Below are 25,263 nucleotides of genomic sequence, written 5' to 3' on the forward strand. Positions count from 1 at the left end.
CTTCGAAATACTTCACTTGAAATAACTCAGTTTGGTTTACTAAAAATGAGAACATTGCATCAGAGAAAATTTACTATTATCTCTCATATTATCTAACTAGTAGTGTCTTCTAAAATTATCTTTAACCAGAAGATAGTTGTAAAATAACAGTACAATCAGCTGATATGACAATATTTTCCTTGATAAAGCAGCCACTTAAATGTTAAGGCCTTCTTATCAGGCCAATGTAACATTAACAGGTTGAATCTTTTCTAATACATTTCGGTTACTAGATTATGAAATGAATTTTTGATTATATATTTCAGTTTAGGCTATGCAAATGGAAGAATTCATTTTGTCAAAAGATAGCATACTGTGGCTTCCTGCATATGAGGCTTTAATTTACTAAAAAGCTTCAATGAAAGCATTGATAAAACAATATTATTTAAGATTATATAAAGTAGTGATAAATTAGGATGACACTCTCAGCACAATTAGAAGTATAATTTTACAAATAATTAGGTCAAACTTCTGTAATGTCTTTCACTTCAAACTGATATGCTATATTATCTTACAATCTCCTCTAGAGAAAAATGGGTAGTTCTGAAAAATTTTACAATCTCTACTTAAAGACAGTACCAGTAGTCTTGAATTTTAAGTAAAAATTAAAACTGGCAAAATATTTGGCCTTATGGCCCTATTAATATATGAAGTCACAAAACTCAAGAGAATTAGCTCAACAGGAAGGAAAAAAAAGAAAAAAACCCCTGCACATCTATATTGGAGACTATTGTTCAAGGATAGAAAGCAGATTTTTTCCCTTACAAATGTAAAAGATTAATGTGTTTGTGGATAGGAAAGAAATTCTAGAGACTCTCTTCCTAATCTCTCTGACATACAGGCACACACTTGTACAATTTTAAAGGCATAGTATGGTTTAAAGTAGAATATTATATATGGCACCTTGTGACTTGAAAATGATATTTCCAGTAGGAATGTAATACTAGCACAAAGAAAGTACATTTTGGAGAAGGAAAAAAAATCATTATGTAGTAAGATCCATCTTATCTAGATGGCAAAAGAGGTCATGTCAGTCATGAAGGACAATTCCAAACTATAGCAGCTGAGCAAAATTCCATTATAAATCATCTCAATATAACATCTCAATATACATAGAATCAATTTTACGAAGTCATCAAATCGTGACCTCATTTTGATAGTGATATATAAAGTAACTGTAGACCTGGCTTCGCTGCTAACTAGTACAATCATGGATTGATGCTTCCCCTTTTTGAGTATTATTGTCCTCATCTGTAAAATATGAGGATTAGAATAGGTGATCTCTAAAGGTCCCTGTGGAGTGAACATTCTGTGTTTGTTTTCCTGAAAACACAGAGAGAATGCACTCAAAATGTTATTCTTATTTCTCAATCAGCACTCTTGAATGTGATTATGTTGTATTTTAAATGAAGAATAAACAAACTATAGGTTTAGTTAAGCTACATACATCAATTATCGAGAAATACGAGTGAATTCTCCACCTGCTCAGAAAAGAAAGTCGCTTATGAAAATATTTATTTAAAAGGTAATGCTTTTTGATGTTGTGAAGCCTTCTAATTCAAATCTATATGACTTACTAGTTCTCAACATATATACATTACATAATAAACTTATGGGCATAAAATAATCTCAAATCATTAAGTGGTTTAAGTTATAAAAGTAACTTGTATGCTTATAAAATAGTCTTCTGCTGGATTTATCAATGTCAACACTATTGACATATTGGGCTGGATAATTCTTTGGTGTAGAGAAGTGTCCTGAGTATTGTAGGATGATTGGCAACATCCTTGGCCTCTAGATGTTACTATCAACCCCTCCCAATAAGTTGTGGCTATCAAACCTGTCTCCAGGGAAGCAAATATCTTCTAGGAAGTAAATGGTCCCTGATTGAGACCCACTGGTCCCCTGAAATGTTGTCTATGTACGCATGCTATCAGGAAAGTGTTCCTTAAAATGCTGTCATCCTAATGGATATAGAAAGTAGAATAATAGACATTGCCAACTTTAAAAGGTGGGTAGGTGGCAGGGGAGAGACCAGAAATTACTTAATGGATACAGTGTACACTATTTGGGTGGTGGCTACATTAAAGCCCAAGCTTCACATATACACAATATATCCACGTAACAAAACTGCACTTGTACCCCCTAAATCTATTATTTAAAATAAAGGTTTTTTAAGAAGTTCTCATCCTAATTTTCCAGCATATATTCTTCAATCAGTTGTAAATGTTTATTATTACATTTTGTGTGGAATTCTAGCAGCATACCAGTAAAAAAGGAAGATTATTTCATCTTGATTTTCCTAAAACTTTGAATAAAATTACAGTGAAGCCATATAAAAACCCAAATAGGGCTTCTGCTGAAGAACTGAATTCAACAAAGTAGTTCCCTTTACACAAAATCTCCTTATTACTGGTCAAACAGTCTTACGTTCCTGTGTGCTGTATAACTAAGATGCAGCTGATTGAATTCTATGCCCTTCTTCATGACCTCTGCACTCAAAATATTTTATCATGCTAAAGAAAATCATCCTTTTTACCACCGGTTTTGAGCCAGCAAGTTCTTTGGTTCCTAATGAAAATGCTTTATTTACTAAGAGTTTTGTTTTGTTTTGCCTTCCTTGTGAATCTATGACATTCTCATTATTATTCATTTGCATATATTGAAGCTTATTTCATATATATTAATATTTTAAAAGTAAGCATGATTACAGCTACCATGCATCTATGCCCTGGAGAATTCTATTGAGGCAAAGTCATAACTGGTATTAAACCTAGAGAGAATTATGCGTGTCCATAGAGAGAATGTTATTCACTCAGAGCATGGCCACATGGTGACTTCAATCAGGTTTACTTTTCAAGTGTTAAATGGACTGAGTGACTCTAAAGGTTTTTGGATCCTGTCCAAAACTGGAGTTGTGTAGTTTCTGTTGTAAGTTCAGGTTCTGTGGTTAAATTGGAAGAATCTTTAATATGAAGAAAATAAGTCCAATTCCTAAAAGAAAATATATTACACAAAATAAGATTATAGTTTATTTATATGCTAATTAGTAAAGCATGTTGCAAATCCAAAGAATGCCATGGAGTTTTTTTTCTTCTAAGCATAAAGAATACAACCAATGCTACTTATGCACTAATAAGGTTTATTTTTCTAATAGTAATGATCCTTTTTCTTTCATTCCGTACTCATCTACTGAAAAGCATCTCAAATAGTGCATTTTCTTATCAAATGTATAATTTCTAAAACTTACTTGCCACATTCATTCTTATTAAAAAAACAAATAGCAAGAATGTTTAAAACTATAATTGCTATAAATCTAAATGCAACTTAAAAGAGTGAACTGAAATGTTCCCCTGCAGATTTAACTGTTATTCTCCTCACTGTCCAATTACATAGTGAGTTGCAATTACAACTGACCATTTATCCCAGCTACTATATATATTAAAATTCCACATATATTTCATAATCTGTTTTCTATTTGTCATTCGAGTATGTAACTTTTACCAAGTTTTCTAAAAGTAAGGCAAAGTTAATGTTTAATGTTTTTTTTTGTTTTGCTTTAACCCAGGGGGAAAAAAGGTTTATTTTTAAAGACTACTTCTGAGTTCATATAATTTAAGGTATACAAAGAAAAGGGTTAATCAGATATTTGCAATAATGAGTTAATGTAGATAAATAATAAAGAGAATTCAAGTTTGAATCCTGACATTATCTAGTTATAAGGAGAATTGTTCACTTTTTTTCTATCAATATTTATAGAAAAGGTAGCAGTATTACAATGGGTTACCAGCTCAGAATCAGACTGCCTGCGTTTTCTTCTCTCTTTTATTTCCTTGCCTTAAATCATGGGGATTTAATTAAACACTCTGTCCCTCAGTCTCTCTAGCTTCTTTATTCTTATTTTTGTCTAACATGTATGTGTGTCATTTAAATTAAATCACACAGTACATGTATGTTATTTTGAACAGATAAGCATAGTAAGCACTCAATAAGCATTAGCCCTATTACTATGTAATTCCCACTTTTGCTGAAAATTATGAAAATATCAATTCATCTTCAAACACCAAAATCTCATCTTAAATTAACACGTGTTGTGGGAGGGACCCGGTGGGAGGTAATTGAATCACGGGGGCAGGTCTTTCCTGTGCTGTTCTTGTGATAGTGAATAAGTCTCACAAGATCTGATGGTTTTAAAAAGGCGAGTTAACGTCTCAAGCTCTCTTCTCTTGCCTGCCGCCATGTGAAAAGTGGCTTTCCCCTTCTGCCATGCTTGTGAGGCCTCCCCGACCACGTGGAACTGTGAGTCCGTTAAACCTCTACTTTTGTAAATTGCCCCGTGTTGGGAATGTCTTTCTTTATGAGCAGCATGAAAACGGGCTAACACAGACAGCAAAATATATTATGTAAGGCCAATCATGCAAATTATTGTGCATTTTGTCATAAAATAAAAATTTATTTGTATATTTCAACACAAATTTAATATTTAATGAATACTTTTCCTCTACAAAGAGTAATAGATTCTCAAAATGCAAATCAATTATTGTAACTTAGTTTTTATTTCTAGTTGTTTATAAATCATGAAAATAAATGTTTATCTTAAAGCCAGTTCTGAATAAAGAATAGCAGAATATGCTAACCAAAGTATATCATTTGGCATAAGGATTACTTTGAGCTGAAGAGAATTGAAAAGAAGCTGATACAAAAAATTCTTTCCCCCCAACCCTGTTTGCAAGGCATAAATTTATAAAGGTGTCCCTTCTCCCCTTTATACTGGGAAGGACAAAAGTTGGTCAGCAAAGACAACCTTAGACCCTTATTATCCTGAAGACTTATTTGTCCAGAGGAATCTATGTAACAAACTTTATTATCCTTTGTCTACCATTAGTTCCCCTTGTATTTGCCTTGCCGCAATTTGTTGCCCCTAAAGACTTAAGGTCCTTTGCCTTTGTCTTGTCACATCTCTAAAATTGAATTGTCTTTTGTTGAAGATGATATATAAGCTGATGTTCTAAGTCTTTGAGAATTGCTTATTGCCTGGGTATCTCCTATATATATAAGAAATTAATGTCAATAAAACTCTTGGTTTTTTTTTCTTGTTAATCTGTCCTTTGTTATAGGGGTCCCAGATAAAAATTCAGAACAGTAGAGGACAGTTTATTTTTTTCCCCTACATATACATAGGTATAATCTCTTTACCTTACTTTCAACTATAATATACACTAAAAATTGTTGGCATCTCTTGCATTGTTTCTGCTTGTCTGGAAAAATTTATGTATTTTGTAATTTAATCTTCAAAATGACCTCATAATTTAGATATTACTATCCTAATTTATGGTATGAAAAAACAGAACCCACAAGTTCTAGGAGGAAAACTGTGATTCAAAATCAAATCCATGTGATTCTTACCATATTATGGCTTGAGTGAAATGACAGCCTTAAGTTTCAAGGAGCCCTCTTACTTGAATGCATGTATTTGCTTGAAGACTTGATCCAGGGAAAGAAGATAGAGAAAGATAAATACAACTTAAAACAAAAGAAGATAAGTATCCCCAATTTTCATGGCACATAGAAGCAAAGTAAAATTAGCCTGGGGTGGCTTTCTGACTTTTTCCACCTATTTTTAACTCACCACTCCAATTTATCAGTCTCTAAAATATTCCTGTCTGAAATAAAGATGTGGGGGGAATGAAATCTTTGAAAGTAGCTGAGACATGTGCCAGGGGCTGTGCTAGGAATGATATCATTAACTACATGTTATAAAAAGAAAACCTTGGGGGAGATAGGGAGACTGAGGCTTACAGAGATGAAGAAATTTACCCAAAGGCTTGGCAAGTCGGGTTGACATTTGAAAGTGATTCTGTCTAACACTAAAACCCAAACTTTGGAAGTGGAAATTTGTTCTTTTCAGTAAACTAATTTAAGGATTTTCTGGCCCTGTGCACGTAGATCCTTATTTTAAAACAAAAATGGTCAATAAAAATAATTGTATTTATTCTCTGTAACTCTCAGTCACATCCCTTCATTAACCAGCAGTGGAATTAGATACATTGATTTTTGAGTTAAACTCTGATATCCTGAATGAAAATTAATATGTAATAAATATTTTTACACTATTTGAACCGTAACTTTATGCTATTTAATTCAACTTCAAAATACTAATACATAGGAGTATTAAATACCATTTGCCATGATGGTTTACAATTTCTAATGCAAAAAAGAAAATTATGAATCATTGCTTTCCTTAGTGCAGTCCTTCAAAAATATCAAAGATATTTCAAAAGATGAAGTGTTACTTTTTTAAAAGATAAGCTAAAATATTATCAATGAGACAAATTCACAGTAAGAACAGCTTACAGTGGGAGGCTGAGGATTAAAATTTCTCTCATTATAAAGGATTCTCAGTAGGAAGCTGGGTTATTTCTGAGCTTAGTACAATACAGATGAAGCCTGACACGAACCTATAAGCAGTAGCAAAAATGACTTTGGATAAGGTTTAACTTTACAGTAATTTGCAACTACCAGATCAATATTTCAAGGAAGGCATTGAATTCTACTTAACCTACTTCTGGTTTCTGAAAAATATCTAAATATGTAAGAGTTTAAAAACATAGAATACAATTACATATACATTTATAACTATTGTCCCCACTGTAGGTATCTTCCAAATAATTGCTTTATATTATAGTCATGTATTGTAATGACTGTAATATTCTTTTTCTTAATTAAGTTGGTTCTCTATTGTGTTTGTGGCTCATCTCTTCAGTAGGTGTCAAAAAAAAAAATCCAAGAAAGCAGTCATAGATTTATAGTCTACACCATAGACTATAAATGAATGCTGAATAAATGAATGAATGCATGAACCGGTCCTAGATTTTTAAGACAATGTTTTGAAATGGAGATGTTATTTTCAAGGTGAAATTTGAACTACAAATCTGTGAATAATTTGATTTGATCACTTCAATATTTATTTCTGTAACATTAATCTTACCTGTTTCCCCAAAGTAGGAGAAGTAATAATTAAGTTAGAACTAATAAGCCAGAAACGCCTCCTGCGGGCTCACGGGAAAAGCAGTGATCTTTCTTTACATTTTGTTACCTCTCGCTTGCTTGCAGTGTAAAATGGCCTAGCACCTGCTCAGACTTGAGAGAGAGTTCATTAATATTTAATTTAGATGACTAAAAAGGGGAAAACATTATTCTTAGGCAAAATTATCTTTTTCTCCAAAACGATTTCCTTGTTTTACAAAAATGCCACAAAAATTCCACACAGATTTTCTTTTATCTAGCACCAATAAGACACATATTTTTTAAAAAACAAGTTTTATGTACTTTTTCAGCTTTGTTTTCAGCTTTGTTCAGATGTGATTGACAAAAAAAGTTATTATTATTTAAGGTGTACAATACAGTATTTTGATATATCTTGTATAATGATTCCCAAAATCAAAGTAATTAACGTCTACATCACTTGACATAGATAGATTTTTGCTGGAGTTGGGGGGAGTTTTTTTTTTTTGTTTTTTTTTTTTTCTTATTTTTTGGCTGAGAACACTTAATATCTATCTACTCTTTTAATACATTTTAAATATATAAAACATACAGGATGCTTCATGAATTCACATGTCATTTTTGCAAAAGGGCCATACTAATCTTTGTATCATTCCAATTTTAATATATGTACAGTTGAAGTGAGCAATAGTCCTCTTTTTTTGTGAGAGGAAATCCTCCTTCTTTAGAAAATCTGCTTTTTTTGTAATATTGAGATTTCAATAATATTGACTGAAACTTATTGCCTATGAAAATCTTTTAAACGGAATCTTAGAATTGATGAGATATAAACTTGGTGAGGCCATCATCTCTATGAAACATTATAATAAATATTAAAATTAAAGAGACATTCGATGAAAAGAAGAGCCTAGTAGCAGCAATAAAGATGACATCATAGACAAACAGATCCGCAGCAAAGCTGTCAACAGCAATAATGGGAGCCAGAAGACAGTGGAGTGATTTCTTCAGAATGACAGAAAACACAGCTATCAACCTAGATTCACTGGCACAACAAAACTCTCTACTAATACTGAAAGTAAAATAATGATAGTTTGCAATGAACTAGGCTTGATTTTACACTAATATTTCTTACCCAAAGAAATTTCTAAATTATATATTTCAGGGAGAAAAAAAATCCCGAATGGTCTGTGTTGCAAGAAATAACAGTGAAAAAAAAATTGTATGGTAAAGAAGTGCAAATACAGGGGTTTGAGGTGAACATGAAAATGCCATCTACAAATCTGGAGGCCAGAGCAGATTCTTCCCCAGCAGCCCTTAGAAGGAAACAGCTTGCTGACACCTGGTTTCAGACTTCTAAGTTCTGATTGTGAGATAAGAGATTTATGTTGCTTAAGCCATGAAAAAAGAAAAAAAGGTATGAAAATCAAAATAAGTCATTTTATACAATGATAACATAAAAATAATGTAAAATATGTTTGGCTAAAAAGAAGGAACTAAAATCGTGAAATCTAGTCTGTTTGTGAAACAGACTAGGGTTGATCTGGTTGAAAGGGTTCTAAGGTCTTTTAATCATTCATATGGTGATTGAGGTCAACATTAAAGAGTGAATTGAAAATAAGAGCCAGAACTCAAAACTTTCATAGTTTACAAAGTAAAAATCAATGAAAAATAGTGGAAAAAAAGAACCATTTCAGTTGATACATAAAAGGAAAGAAAGGAGGAAATCAGATCATAAAAAAGTAGGAAAAGTATAAAACCCTAAATAAAATAGAGGTACGTCAAAATGTATCAAGCATCAAAAGGACTAGTCAATTAAACAAAACATAGATTGTGGAAAATCAAACATTTCACAATGTGCTATTTATGAGCAGTATACAGAAAACATAAAGACCATAAAAAATGTTTAAATGCAGATTAGAACAAGAAACTCGAGTGGATATATTAATATCAGAAAAGAAGACTTTAGGACAAATACATATAAAGGAAGGTGAGGTGCGAGTCACTACATAATGATAAATGTTCAGTTAAATGGAACCCTATGGCAGTTCTATATTTGTTTACAGCTATTAAAATAGCAGTGTTAGCAGAGGTAAAGCCAGGTGTTCTAAAATTTAAATAGTAATGTCTAAGTAGTTTATTTTCCTCTTATTTATCCAAAGTAGAACAGCAAACTCTCTAATGCTGGTGAGAGAATTTTGCGCCTCAATTCCTCAGGGATTAGATTTCTTCTACATCATTTGTTGGTCACACTTAGGTGTAGTTTTCATCATCATGGTCCAAGAAGGTAGAATTTCGTGTCCTATGCTGTAAACTAGAAGGGACAATAACGAAGACAAAAGGTCTCTGCCAAGTATCTTTCCACAACTTTGAAAAGATGCCATATTACACTGCTTAGATTCCATTAGCCACATCTTAGTGATAACATCATGTATAGGTGCAAAGGAGGCTGGCAATGGTCATCTGTGCAGCTCCTATAATATTGAAGTAGAGACAGTGTGGGTGGCGGGGAGGACGGCCAGCAGCCTCTGCTTCAATAATCTCAAAATATAGAAATCAAAAGTGATAGAACTGCAAGGAAAAACTGAAAACCACTACCATAGTGAAAGATTTTAACTTTCCTCTCTCAAACACTGAGAAGTTAAAACCACAAAAATATTGGTATATATATAATACTATATACACAGTATTATACTGCATACTATATATCCAGTATTATATATATATAATTATCTAGCATGGTGGTTATATATATTTGTATATAATAATTATCATGCTAGATTAACAGATATATATAATCTATACATGTAGTACTCTGAAACTATTGAAAAATGTGTTTCCTCAAGAATAAAGTGCACTCACAAAGTTGGTCGAATACTAGGTTATGAATGAGATAGATATTAACAAAATTTCAAAAAGTCTGTCAGTTAGATCATGAATAAAATTTAAATGAATTATATAGTAATTACCTTTATTAATAATGTAAATGCATATGCTTAGAAATTGTCTTCTAAATATTAATATTTAATAGATCAAAAGGTCTATAGAAATTTTTAAATAAGTATATATGTATAAATGCATATGCTCAGAAATTGTGTTTTCTAAATATTAACATTTAATAGATCAAAAATAAATAGAAATTTTTAAATAAGTATATGTGTGTGTGCGTATTTTAGGCCTCGATAAACAAAGGGAAAACAGTTCTTCTGCTATTAAAAGAAATTGAAATTCTTAGAAATTCAGTGACATCACAACTAAAAATAAATGAAGCTCAAATATTCCTGAAAAAAAAATCGACTGAATCAGTTCTTTTAAATATTCCAAAAAGTGAATCCTTGGACCAAAATGTTTTCTGAATAAATTATAACCTTTAAAAGAGATCATTTAAGTCGTACCTAAATTTTACTAAAGAATTAAAATGAAGGAATATGATGCAAGTCATTATGTGAAGTTGGTGTAACCTTGTTATCAACACCAGAAAAGGATATAATGAGAAAGGTAAACAAAAGATCAATTCTCCTTCTACATATAGATGCAAAAATTCAAAACAAAATTTTAGTTAACTGAATCCAGCAGCACATGAAAATGTACTACATCATGTCTACGCTTGGTTTATTACAGAATTGCAAGGGTGCTTTCTAATTTTTTTTTTTAAAAAGTAAGTACATTATCATATTAAGAGGCCAAAGGAGTAATTAATTTAATAAATGCAGGTTTATTTAGTTCTTAATTCAATTTTTAAAAATAGAGACAGGGCCTCACTCTGCCACCCAGGCTGGAGTGCAGTGGCACTATTATTGCCACTGCATAGCTCACTGCAGCCTCCAAACACTGGTCTCAAGTGACCCTCCTGCCCCAGTCTCCCAAATAACTAGGATTACAGGAATCCACCACTCTGCCTGAGTTAATTTTTGAAATTATTTGTAGACATATCCAATACAGTAAGACATGAGAAATAAATAAAATTTATACAGATTAAAATAAAAGAAATAAAATCACCACTATGCAGGAATTATATGGTTGCAAACAAAATCTAAAATAATATTCATTAAAATTATTGGCATAAAAACAGATATTAAGAAAGCTGCTGAATGTAATATTAATGTAAAAATATTAATTGTACTTCAGGAGAGCTAAAATAATACTTGGAAAATGTTTTCTAAAGAAAAATATTGGACATCATTCACCATGGTAGTTACAATATGTCATCTCTGGATAACCTAATTATAGTAATATATGATTGCAAAAAATTAAAATTGATTGTAAGACATTTAAGAAGACACAAATAAAAATATATAGTGTTTGTGGATTGAAAGGGTCTATGCAGTCATGTCTCTCCAAATTTACTATAGATTCAATTAAATTACTCAAACATTTTCAGCAGATGTTTGTAAAACTTTTTGGAATTGCAAGGCACAGGATTAGCCAAGAGACTCGTGAGGAAGAGAAGCAATTTTAAAGGATCTTCTTTAATCAATTATCAAGATGTTTTAAAAGACTAAAATATTTAAATTAATATTGTGTTAGATTAGGAATAGACAAAACAGCTCCAAAATAAATCCATAACTCCCTGAATTAAAGGTCATTTAACATATTATAGAACAATCACTGCAGTCATTAATAAATGGTGAAAAAAAGAGACTGTTTAATGAGTGACACTGAGACAACTGATTAGGCATTAAAAAGAAAAAAGCAAAAGAAAAAAAAAAGAAAAGAAAATTGGGTCCCTAACTCACAAGTTCCACAGCAATCTACTTCAAATAATAACAATAATAATAAAACCTTTAAAAGATGAGATAAAATAATTTCTTATTGGTTTTGGGGTAGAAATAATATCTCACAACAATAAGTATTTACTAATTGAACCATATTAAAATTTAAACATATGTTCACCAAAAATCTCTTTGAAGTGTGAAAAAGGAAAACATAAATTTGGAAAAGATATTTGTAGCACATATAAGGTATTATTAAGGTATTATTATTACCCAGTATATTTTTCAATGTACAAAACATTACGTTTTATAGAATATCTCTAAAAAAGAACCAAACAAGAAAAACAAATGAATAAATGCTGACACCGCATTACTAATTAGGTATATGCAAAGCAAGAGTATAATGAAGAGTTTATATTCATAAGACTGCCAATACTTAACAATTCCACACATGATGGAAATAGAAAACTATGTACACTGCTAGTGGGATAAATTGACATAATTACATAAGAAACAAATGTCACTATTTTGTAAAGTCCTACATGTAAATTCTTAAGCTAGCAAATGCACTTATGGGATTAGACAAATCGATGCAAATGTGCACTAGAGAACATGTACCAGAATATTTACAGCAGCATCATTTGTATTGGCAAAAAATTGGAAACAGCCCCAAAGTATTAGAAAACATAAATAAATATAATGCATTGTAAGATATCGGCATTAAATAAAAAAAGTCATAGCAATAACATGGATGAATGGATGAACTTAAGAATATTGAATAATTAAATATAAAATAAAAGCATCAAAACTACATAAAGCATGAAAACACTTTTAAAAGCTCAAAAGAAGTAAAATTAATAATACATTTTATAAGAATGCATACATATAGTAATTACATGTGTAAAGCATACAAATAAAATTCTGAATTTAAAAAACTTCAGATTAGTTTCAATTACAATGAGAGACATGACAATGAAATGGGAAATCAGTAATGATAGTGGTTTTATTAATATCTATTTTTATTATGTTTTGTAATTCATAAATTTATTACATATATTCTTGTTTCAAATAATGCATAATTGTTCTAGGATGAGCAAATGCAAAATACTGCTGATACCAATTACAGCTACTTGTATTTTTTTTGTAAAAATGACAGAGCGTAATTACCAAGGTATAGTTACAAAATCATAACTGAAAATATTTTAATGATTTTTCTTTACTCTGCCATCAATAATTAATGATAGTTCATCTACTTTGTGTGAATTAAAATAAAGACTTTAGTTAAAATTAATAATACACTTACATAAAAGAAAAAAAGGGAATGCATGAGGGCCTTGAAATTAAATTTTAGATTCAAATTATATTTCCTAAGTTAATATCCCATGTCATTTGATCGAAGTCTGACTATCAAGTTAGAAGCAAGAAGAATGCTTCTTTCCAAACAAAAATTTCCTAAGTGTCAGCAAAATGTCCAAACCATCTATTTCACATTGATGTGCTTTTTAAAACTTTCCTCTTCAAATCAAGGGCATTTCTTTGTTCCAGATTTAAGGAGCAGATGAAATATATTCTAATAGATTCATATCATAAATCTCTAGTGTCTAAGTAGACCTGAAGAAACATCTATCTGTCCTGATCAGTATCTCCAGAGGCTATTATATTCCCATTTTAAAAAAATGTCATCTGTGTGGAGCCCATCTCAGTCTCCAGCTTGTCAGTTCAAGAATATTAGAATACTTCTTCAGTTTTGCTCATTAAGATGTGTATCTTTTCTGCTTCATGAAAAGCATTAATATTCAAAAAATCCAGGGAAAATGCCATACGGCAAGTGCTTAAGCTAGAGACTACTACTATGCCAAACATTTGGAGCTCCCCAATTACTACTGGACCCTATTTTTGTCTGGCAACTGTTGTGTTATAAAACAAGTGCCATTTTGAGGCTCAAGTCAGCAGCGTCAATCTAACTGCTAGTTCAGGATGACTTTGTAGCCCTCAAGGATTGCAAGATGTGGATGATTGCTCCTTAGAGGAATAACTGTTGACAGGGCTGGTGAAACAACTCATGAATGATGAACTGAGAAAGCATCCAACTGTTCATGCAGACCTGTAAATGTGCCATACCACAACCTCAGAAAGGATTACAGCAATTTCCCCACGTCTTATTATTTGCCTCTGACCAAGAATGACAGAGATGCACAGACATCACTAGGTATATCCTGGGTATATAGCACACATTCTGATCCCTTAACTTCTTTGTGTTAAGCAAAGGTATCAAACTCTTAAAACTATTACATATTGAGCACACATCTATTCCCTTTGTTGTAAAATTAATGACTAAAGACAACTCTAGCAAAGTGAAAAATGAAGGACAGTCTCACCAAGACTTCACCAATGCACTTCAGCTTCTATCCCCAAGGCTAGTAGCATGTACAATGACTTTTATTAGAACCAACCAATCAAAGGCAACATTTTAAATAAATCTGATGCTTTATGAATTTATGTAAATATAAGCACACAGTAGGGATGTTTTGAGTAGCTTTAGTTGTGGAAAAACATTTACTTATCCGTCTAAGAAGAATATATACTGTGAAAAAAGAATAACTTATTTCTCTGCTGTTAGTGCTCTCATTCTGGTAGCAATAGCTATAGTATTTACAAAAGGGACAATACTTATTTATGGTTTTATAAAAAACCATGTCAGCAATTGAAAAAGAGGGTTAGTGTACGTACAAGAAATAGGGTGATATACTATTTGACACAGAGATGCCATTCTGTGATGTGTCTGATACAAACACCACTTTACACTGCTCATATCTGCTCAAGTATCACAATATACACTTCAAAGTAGCAGTTTAAAATTTAGCAGTTGAATAATACAATCAATATATAAGCATGATTTTATTTTCCTTACCACCCTACATATTGTGTCATCCATCTCGTTTATTTTGTATTTGCTGGTGACCTCCTTGTTAGCCTTTAACGAGCTACGTTATCACAGCCTGTATCCCTCATTGCCTTCTACTTCTCGTGTACTTTCTCTTCTCTGCTTCCCAGGAAAGATACTCTGCAGCCCTTGCATTTACCAGCTGCTTTGTTCCTTTATGTCCCTTTGTTCCTCGCTAAATTCATTTGACATCTTCTTTATTACAAAATTTCAAATAAAGAGTCAATTCTACATGTGAACAATATTTGAACTGTCAAAAGACCTAAGTTGTACAAAGAAAACCGTTGTCTAGTGAAGAGATTTTGTTTGTATAATAATTTATCTAATAATAAATCTTTATAATATCAGTATTTCGCTATGAGAACCTCTCTGTGAAGAAGGAAAAAATAGTCTGTGATATCTAAATATGTTTCTTGTCATCTGATCCATTAAACTTATGCTTTGCATCTAAATGCAATTTTTTGATTGTTGTTTCCACTTATTTATTTTAAATAATTTTTCAGCCCCTCCCATTAATTCAGTCTCTAAATAAAATAAAATGGCCATGTTTTCTAATCAGAAATAATTAATTTAGCATGTAAATGAAGACCTAGTCTCCAGGACAATGAGGTAACAAAACAAGAATTACACTGTTGCTGCTCCGGAGGGAGTAATTGAAATGATCTGCTTTCATTCTGTTGTTATTATTTACTGTAGTTTAAAACTAAGGGGAAGGACAATTTTGCTCTGTTGCTCTATTTGTTGCTTGATGGTGGTTTTGATGAATATAATTAATTTTTATCCTAAGTTGTTATAAAACTTTTTTCAGCAGCTGTTATATGAGAATGCAAGTTTAGTTATATTTACAGTACACTTAAAAAAAAGTAACATATAACTTAAAAGTATGGAACATTGAGAAACTTCTCATAGAGATTATTTTTACTTATTTTCAAAAGGAGCCATAATCCTTATATATTACTTAATCCATTGTGTGAAAAATAAATATGTGAAGCAAATAACTGTCTGATTCATATGCCAATTTGAGAGGAAATAGTGGATCATACACATCTAAAAATCAAAGGTCCTGGTAGAGATCGAAAACGTCATTTCCTAAAGAAAATACGTCTTAAATGTTAGCTTCTAGGTTACCTTTTAAGAAATTTCCTCTCATCCCTGATATCCTATTTTGACATGACCTTCTAAGGAAACAGATGGTTCATACCAAGTAAATTTATTAGAAAGTCATTTACAGTGAAAATATAAAGGCCTCAATAGCTTTATATGTGGATCATGCTCTAACATCTCCACTTAGAAATCCATGTTAGTCAACATTTGGTAAATATGTATTTGCCAATAGATTATGATTTGTGATATATTTAAGAATTAAAAGTGACGAGTCTTTGCTCAGTCTTTGTTCATGTATTCAGTTGGTTAACTCATAGTACCCATTTATACAAATAATGCATTTATCAAAAATGCTTTCCTCTATAACTTTCTAAGCTTGGTATTGTTTATGCTTCTAGGAGACATGAAGTGCTAAATTAAATAACTTATATTACCTCTAGTATTCTTACATCTCTTACAATAACAATGACCCTTGAATGCATGCAATAAAAATAAATTTAAGTGTGTTCATTTTATTTTGGTTTAGCAATTGAGAAATTTTGTAAAATTACTTAGTACACATAATAAACATAACACTGAAAACATAAATAAACTGGGATCATCTCTTTGCCTGTGACAATTTAGTGGATCTTAATAACACTAATTTATTATGATCACAACCCTTTTATATGTAAAAGGAACAGAGTTTAGTTAAAGAAAACTCCTTTATTGTTTGAATGCAGGAAAATACATATCCCTTTAAAGCTGACAAAGTGTGCCTAAAATGAGCATGAATATTGGAGACAGAGAAACATTTTATTAAATCTTGAATTTGCTAATTACATAAATTGTACCTGTGGGTCAAAATGAGTCATAACATCATCCTACTCTAAAAAAAGTAGTCAAAATAGGTAGTATAGACTATTACGGGAATTATATGAAAAAAGTTATATAAAAACACAGACAGTATCTAGTTATCTCAACAAATATAAGCAAATGTTTCTGCTTCCTTTATCAAAACTGCAGGTAAACATTAGACTATTTTCCCCATTTTCTTTCTCAAAAAGTTTTGCTAAATATACATAACCAAATTTACTAAGATATAATTTTTATGTGTACAATTAAGTAGTATTAAGTATATTCACATTATTGTGCAACTATGACCCCATCAATCTCAAAACTTTTACATCATTCCAAATTGTAATTCTTCCCATTAAACTTCCCAGTAATTTATCTCCCTACAATCCCTGGTAAACACTATGATATTTCATATTGTAGAATGTATTAGAATTTACTTATTTTAAAAAAGCTGAATAATATTCCATTGTATGTCCATACCACCTCTTGTTTATCCATTCATTTTTGCATAGATATTTCAGTTGTTTCCATCTTTTCAGTATTATGAAAAATGCTGCTATAAACATGGGTATACAAACAGTTGTTGGAGACCTTACTTTAAATTATTTCTGATGTTTACCTAGAAGTGAAATTGCTGAATCATATGTAATTCCACGTTTAATCCTTGGAAGAAACACCATATTATTTTTCACAGCAGTTTCACCACTTTAAATTCCCATCAAACATGTGCAAACATTCCAGTATTTCCACATCCTTGCCAACATATTTTCTGTTTGTATAGTAGCCATTCCAATCGGTGTGAAGTAGTATCTCATTATGCTTTTGTTTGGCATTTCCCTAATAACTCGTGACATTAATTAGTGATGTAGGTCTTTATGTGTTTATTGGCCATTCATATATCTTCTTTGGATAAATCTATATTTAAGTATTTGGCCTATTTTTAATTAGATTGTTTATTTTATTTTTGGTTGTTGAGTTTTAGGAGTTCTTTATATAGTCTAGATATTAATCTATTTTCAAATTTATTATACACAAATGTTTTCTTTTTTGTGAGTTGCCTTTTCACTGTTATTATTATTATGGGTTTTGTGCCTGATGATACAAAAGCTTTTCATTTTGATGAAGTCTATTTCATTCTTGTCTCTTCTTTGTTGCCTGTGCTTTTGATCCCATATCCAATAAATCATTGCCAAATCCAACATCATGAAGATTTTACCTTATATATTCTTCTAATGGTTTTGGAGTTAAATCTCTTATGTTTAGATTTTTGTTCCATTTTGAGTTACTTTTTTAGATAGTGTAAGGCAAGTGTTCAACTTCATTATTTTCTGTGTGGGTATCCAGTTTCCCCAGAACCATTTGTTGACAACACTATGTTTTCTCCATTGAATTGTCTTGTCATTGTCAAAGATCATTTGACCATGTATGTAAGAGTTTATTTCTGGGCTCTCTATTCTATTCTGTTGGTCTATGTTTATCTTTATGCAAATACTGCATTGCTTTGATTTTGCAGATTTAAACTAAGTTTTAGAATTAGGGCATGAGAGTCTTCCAAATGTTTTTTGTTGTTGTTGTTGTTGTTTTTGTTTTTATTCCTAAGATTGTATTTGATTATTTAAATGTATATGAGATTCCATATGAATTTTAGGATAGTGTTTTTTCTATTTCAGCAAAAACATATTTGGACTTTGAAAGGGATTGCACTGGATTTGTAGATCACTTTGGGTAGCATTGGCATCTTAACAATATTGCTTCTTTCAGTCTATGAACACAGGATATCTTTCCATGTATCCGTGGTTTAAAAAATTCTCTCAGCAGTATTTTGTAGTTCACAATGTATCAATCGTTTACCTTTTTATCTAAGTTCATCCCTGAGTTTTATTCTTTTTGATGCTATTGTAAATGTAATTGTTTTCTTAATCTCCTTTATGAATTGTTTATAGTTAATGTATAAAAATACAACTGACTTTTATGTGTTCACTTAATATCCTGCTACTTTGCTGAATTTATGTGTTAGTTTCAGCAGGTTTTTATGTGAAATTTTTCGGGTTTTATATATACATATATATACACGATTACATCACCTGCCAGCATATATAATTTTATTTCTTCCTGTCCAATTTGGATGTCTTGCATTTCTTTTTCTTGCTTAATTGGTCTGGCAAGAACTTCCAATGCTAGATTATATAGACACAAAGAAAGCGGGCATTCTTGTATTATTCTTGGTCATAGAGGAAAAGTATTCAGTCCTTCACCGTGGTATATGTTATTAGCTGTGGGTTTTTCTCATATAGAACATTTATTATGTTAAGAAAGTTTCTTTCTATTTCTAGTTTGTTGAGTTTTTATTACAAACATGTGTCAGATTTTGCTAGATGCTTTTTATGCATCAACTGAGATGATCACATGTTTTGGTTTATTTTCTCTTGTTCTGCTAATGTGGAATATTATGCTGATTGATTTTTGTTTGTTGAATTATCCTTGCATTCCAGGGATAAATCCCACTTCGTCGTGATGTACAATTATTTTAACATTCTGCTGAATTTGGTTTGTTGATATTTTGCTAAAGATGTCTCCATCAATATTTATAGGATATATTGGTCTGTGGTTGTTCTTGTTTGTTTGTTTATTTGGTGTCCTCATCTGGCTTTGGTACCAGTGTAATTTCATAGAATGGATTAGAAAGTATTCCCTACTCTTCAGTTTTTTTAGAAGGGTATGAGAAGGGTTGTTGTTAAATATCTCAAGAACAATTAACAACAACCCTTCTCATACCCTTCTAAAAAAAGTGAAGAGTCTTGAGATATTTCATAAAATTCACTGAAGCTATCTGATTTAGGGCTCTTTCTAAGGAAAGTTCTGATTACTGATTCAATCTAGTTACTAATTGTAAGTCTATTCCTATTTTCTATTTCTTTATATATACTTTTATGAATAGTTTGTTTAGCTAATAAACAAAGTAAGCTATGAATCCAGGCAAACCAAAATTTGCTTCTAGAAAATTTACCTTCTGCTTTATGTACTTTTGTATTAGAATCACAGCAAGGGAATATATTTTTATGTGACTACTCTGTGACAGGGACTGTTAAAAATGTTGTATGCATTATTTCATTTGAGTCATCATGTTTATTATTATTCTTCTATATTATATATGTATCCTATATGCTCTTCTACATTTATCACACACTTGCTATGTGTCTTCAAAGACATATAATTCTTTGAAACCTCATCATTTTAAATTAGAAATGTGTTTTGACCATATTTGATTATTTTACAGATTTAATGACACAGTATATTTCAAAACCTCTAGCACAATCTCTAATAAGTAGTAATATTACTTAACAAATTTGATTATAGTTATTTCCTCTTGTTTTCTTTATATCTTAAAAGACAAGAATTAAAATATCTAAAACCTAAAAAGTAAATAAGTAGTGAGTAACAGCTTTATTTTCCTTTCATTTCAATAGCCAACTTCCTACATATATCTAATAAGTATTTCTAAAATGAAAGGAATAAACATTCACTTAAACATAAGAACTACATTTTAAATATTTCACATTTTTTATCCGTCAATTTTTTATAGACATTAGAGTACATGCATTTTTTAAAATTATTTTTTAGAGATGGAGTCTTTCTGTGTTGCCCAGTCTGAACTTGAACTTGTGAACTCGAGCAATCATCCTGCCTTAACCTTCCAAGTAGCTGGGAATAAAACCGTCCACCACCACCTCTGGCAGCACATGCTCTTTTTTCTTTTAAAGGTTTTATGTTTCTTGAATAGCTACATATATCAATTAATCCTTATTTTAAATGGTTCCTCCATGAGAGGAAACTTTAAAAAATAGCATTTAAAATATTTTACTGAAGTTCATTTAGAAATACTCAATTCTATGAATTCTGTGGAAAGTCTTTTATCATGATGACACTCATGGCTTAATTTTTTTCTAACATAAAATAAATTCAGAAGCTAAATAATAATTTGATTTTAGCTATTTGGTCTTTTAATGCATGCCCTACTTGGAGGTTAAACTGAAATTTTAGAATAGTGGACAGTTCATGAGAGTGATTTTTTCCTTCAGAGTAAAAGGGAACAACTTGTATTGAAAAGAAATGAAAAAAAGTCAGTCATGGTCTAAGAATGTCACAAAGATTAAATAGAAATAAGTTATAAAAGTAAAGGGAGTAAAGAGATAAAGAGATAAGTTTGCAATATATAAAGTAATGTTATTACTTAAAAATGGTGGACATATAGGTTACCTGAAGAGACTTACCTTAGATTATTAGATGAATGTACTATTTTTAAATGCTAGTGACAAGAACAAAGCAGGCACACAGGACACTGGAAATTATTCAAGACAGTGAATTGCATTTGCTGTCTCAACATATGCTTAAATTGTGCAGACCAATGCCTTCATTATCTCCCTTGACTGCAATTTTATTTTCTGTCTTTGTGCTTAAGAGACTCCTATACCCCTGTGTTCAAAATATGAGCTAGTCAGATACGTCCCAACCACCAATGCAAATGAGACCACAGTATGATTGATTAATTTTACAGATCATATGAGTATCTCATTCTTGTAAACCTCATCAAGTTCTCTCACTAAAACATTTGGCCCTCACAACTGCATCCATGTTGCTACAAAGGCCATGTTTTCGTTCCTTTTCAGGACTGCATAGTATTCCAAGATGTATATGTGCCATATTTTTTCTATGAAATTCATTGTCCATGGCAACAGGGCATTTAAAATAAGGGAGAGGGTAAATTTAAAGTCCTGAGTAGCAGAATGTTGGCTTTAGTGTTTTGCTAATTGTTTATTATAAACACATCTATATCTCTTGTAAATGGTTATGCATATCTGCTATAAAATAATTTATAAAGTTTATATGTCATAAAATAATTTATTTCAAGTCTGTAGGACCAAAATTATTAAGTAGCAAGTGTATTAACATTTTTGATAGTGAAACTCTGATGTCAGTCATCCCACATCCGATGCCCTTACTGACATTTGCAAAGTGCCAGGATCTGATGTATTTCTTCCACTCAACTACAGTCTAATTTCCATCTTTGGCTAGACTTTGATTCTCCAATTTGTGTGTTTTAAGTTATTTTAGACTTTTCCTGATCTTCACACTGCACGTTTATTTTTCTTTTGATTTTTATTTTAGGTTCAGGATGTATTCGTGCAGGATTGTTACATGGATGAATTGCATGTTACTGAGATTTGTTGTATACATGATCCCATCACCCAGGTAGTGGGTATAGTACCAAATAGTTTTTCAACCCTTGCCCTCCTTTCATCCTCCTCCATCTAGTAGTCCCCAGTGTCTGTTCTCATCTTTGCATCCATGTGTACTCAGTATTTTGTTCCCACTTGTAAGTGAGAACATGTAGTACGTGGTTTTCTGTTCCTGCCGTAATTTGCTTAGATGATAGTCTCCAGTTGCATCCGTGTTGTTACAAAAGACATGATTTTCTTCTCTTTTATGGTTGCATAGTATTCTGTGATGTAGCTATACCACGTTTTCTTTATCTAGTCCACCATTGATGGCATCTAGGTTGATTCCATGTCTTTGCTATTGTGAATAATGCAGCAATTAGCATATAAGTGCATGTATCTTTTGGTATGATAATTTATTTTTCTTTGGGTATGTGACCACTAGTGAGATTGCTGGTTCTGTTTTTAGATCTTTGATAAATCTCCAAACTGCATTCCCAGTAGCTGAACTAATTTACTTCTCACTAACGGTGGATATGTATTCCATTTTCTCCACAACCTCTCCAACATCTATTATTTTTTGACTTTTCAATAAGTGCCTTTCTGACTGGTACAGTACACATTTTAGATTTGCATGATATATTTCATACCTGTTCATCAAAAATGTGTTTACTAAGGTTCAAAAAAGTTACTTGATTTGTATATTACACAAGCAGTATTCAGAGAGTCGTTATATATTTTAAGTAGGAAGCAAAGGCTAAAATAATGCTCTGTCATCCATTCTTCCTGCTCCTCTTCAAAAGCCTTCACACAATGGTAAACCTGTAACAAGAGAAGTAAAATATTTTCTATACTTATCTTAAATTGAGTATTTGAGGGCTCCCAAGAAATATGTGCATGCATTTAGAGTTTGCACCCTCACTTCACCTGCATTTGGTTAGTGGCTATGACCACAGACACATCCTCAGAATAATCCTTCTTGACATTCTGAAAATCATATGCAGATAAGAAAGATTATAAATTCAACCACCTTTATCTTATAATGTCATGACAACACACACATTTAATAAATAGCCTCAAAATAAATGGCTAAATTTCATTCCCCCACAGTCCTGTGTGAAAGAATAAGGAATTAATTCCTCTAGGAGGAAGTTAAACCTCCAAGGCACATTTCAAAGCCACTTTCAATGATCAAAATTTGTAGGATTCCTTCAGTTATGAATAAATAACAATATCCTCCCATTTCCAAAGTCAAATCTTGATGTTTTCATTTTTATTTTTATTTATTTTCTTTTTATTTATTTTTTATTATTATTATACTTTAAGTTCTAGGGTACATGTGCATAACGTGCAGGTTTGTTACATATGTATACTTGTGCCATGTTGCTGTGCTGCACCCATCAACTCGTCAGCACCCATCAACTCGTCATTTACATCAGGTATAACTCCCAATGCAATCCCTCCCCCCTCCCCCCTCCCCGTAATAGGCCCCGGTGTGTGATGTTCCCCTTCCCGAGTCCAAGTGATCTCATTGTTCAGTTCCCACCTATGAGTGAGAACATGCAGTGTTTGGTTTTCTGTTCTTGTGATAGTTTGCTGAGAATGATGGTTTCCAGCTGCATCCATGTCCCTACAAAGGACACAAACTCATCCTTTTTTATGACTGCATAGTATTCCATGGTGTATATGTGCCACATTTTCTTAATCCAATCTGTCACTGATGGACATTTGGGTTGATTCCAAGTCTTTGCTATTGTGAATAGTGCCGCAATAAACGTATGTGTGCATGTGTCTTTATAGCAGCATAATTTATAATCCTTTTGGTATATACCCAGTAATGGGATGGCTGGGTCATATGGTACATCTAGTTCTAGATCCTTGAGGAATCGCCATACTGTTCTCCATAATGGTTGAACTAGTTTACAATCCCACCAACAGTGTAAAAGTGTTCCTATTTCTCCACATCCTCTCCAGCACCTGTTGTTTCCTGACTTTTTAATGATTGCCATTCTAACTGGTGTGAGATGGTATCTCATTGTGGTTTTGATTTGCATTTCTCTGATGGCCAGTGATGATGAGCATTTTTTCATGTGTCTGTTGGCTGTATGAATGTCTTCTTTTGAGAAATGTCTGTTCATATCCTTTGCCCACTTTTTGATGGGGTTGTTTGTTTTTTTCTTGTAAATTTGTTTGAGTTCTTTGTAGGTTCTGGATATTAGCCCTTTGTCAGATGAGTAGATTGCAAAAATTTTCTCCCATTCTGTAGGTTGCCTGTTCACTCTGATGGTTCTCCCACGCCACCCTTCCAAAAAGATGGAAATACTGAATCAATGAAATGTGCAAAATTTTAAAACTCAGAACTTTGCTGCACACTTTGTTTTCCTTTGTGAAATATTTATTCCATACATGAAAGTTTTCTTGTGAGATTTGAATATATTGAAACAATTATTTACACACGGAATACCTACTAACAATAAATTACCATCCATGAACGCTTCCTATTCTTAGTGACACTACTTGTAATATCTAGAATTATTGTATCAGTAAATCCTAATACAGCTCTCTTATGCCAGGCTTATAGAGAATACAATTTTTAGCTCCTCTACCAACATAATTAATTGGTTTATATTTATCTAAAAATAAGAGTCTTCTTGTCATAAGACGGTGAATTTCAGCTTGTGTTATGTGATATCTAAATACCTAGTAGGGACTTGAATTATTGTCCTCCTATGGTAGACCGTGAAAGCTAAACATATACCTCTTCACTCAATTTTACTTCTATTAAAGATCCTAAAAGGCAAATAAAAAATCTAATTATAACCGTAATACAAATGGTCATTATCTTTTCACATATTCTTCTATATGTGAAGTTTCTAGAAGTCCCAGACTCATTGGTTCTCAGAATATAGTGTGCATTAAAATCACTATAGGAGCTTGTGAAAAGATAAATGTAGGCCCCTCTCTCCAGAGATCAAATCAGCAGGCCAATGATAAGGCCCAGGACACTTCGTGGTCGAAGAGATTTGTTGGATGATTCTGGTGTGGAGACTCTGAGACTCAGCAATTCTGGGATATAAAACTTCAAGTTCAGTATTCATAGAAACCTGGGAAAAATTATTTAGAGATAATACTTTGATCTTTGTTTCATTGTAGTTCAGTCTTGCACAATATTTTGTATAAAAAACAATTAAAGATAATTGATCATGATCCTTAAGTTGAACTCAATAAAAATATAGATATTTCAAACAAGTGTTATGTAAAAGGTTGGCTTGCAAAAACCGAGTGGGTTATGCATCTGAATAATATGGATGTTTTGAAGTAAAGACGAAGAGGAGGAGGAAAAGGAAGAAGCAGCCACAGAAGAATCATCAGTAGATGTGAACCTAGTCATGGAAATCTCCACTAAGGA

At 31.9% G+C, this 25,263-nt stretch overlaps 1 long non-coding RNA gene and 1 other non-coding gene across 2 annotated transcripts in view; one reads left to right on the forward strand and one right to left on the reverse strand.

The window, feature by feature from the left end:
* The window catches only part of LOC105485512 (uncharacterized), a 175,769-nt gene that overhangs the window by 94,667 nt on the left and 55,839 nt on the right, over positions 1-25,263 (forward strand). The window lies entirely within an intron of this gene.
* On the reverse strand, positions 7,629-7,730 carry LOC112427386 (U6 spliceosomal RNA). Its single transcript, XR_003018917.2, has one exon. It is a non-coding gene; the product is annotated as a U6 spliceosomal RNA (small nuclear RNA).

This window comes from Macaca nemestrina, chromosome 2, assembly GCF_043159975.1.
Source record: "Macaca nemestrina isolate mMacNem1 chromosome 2, mMacNem.hap1, whole genome shotgun sequence".
NCBI classification, from domain to species: Eukaryota; Metazoa; Chordata; class Mammalia; order Primates; family Cercopithecidae; genus Macaca; species Macaca nemestrina.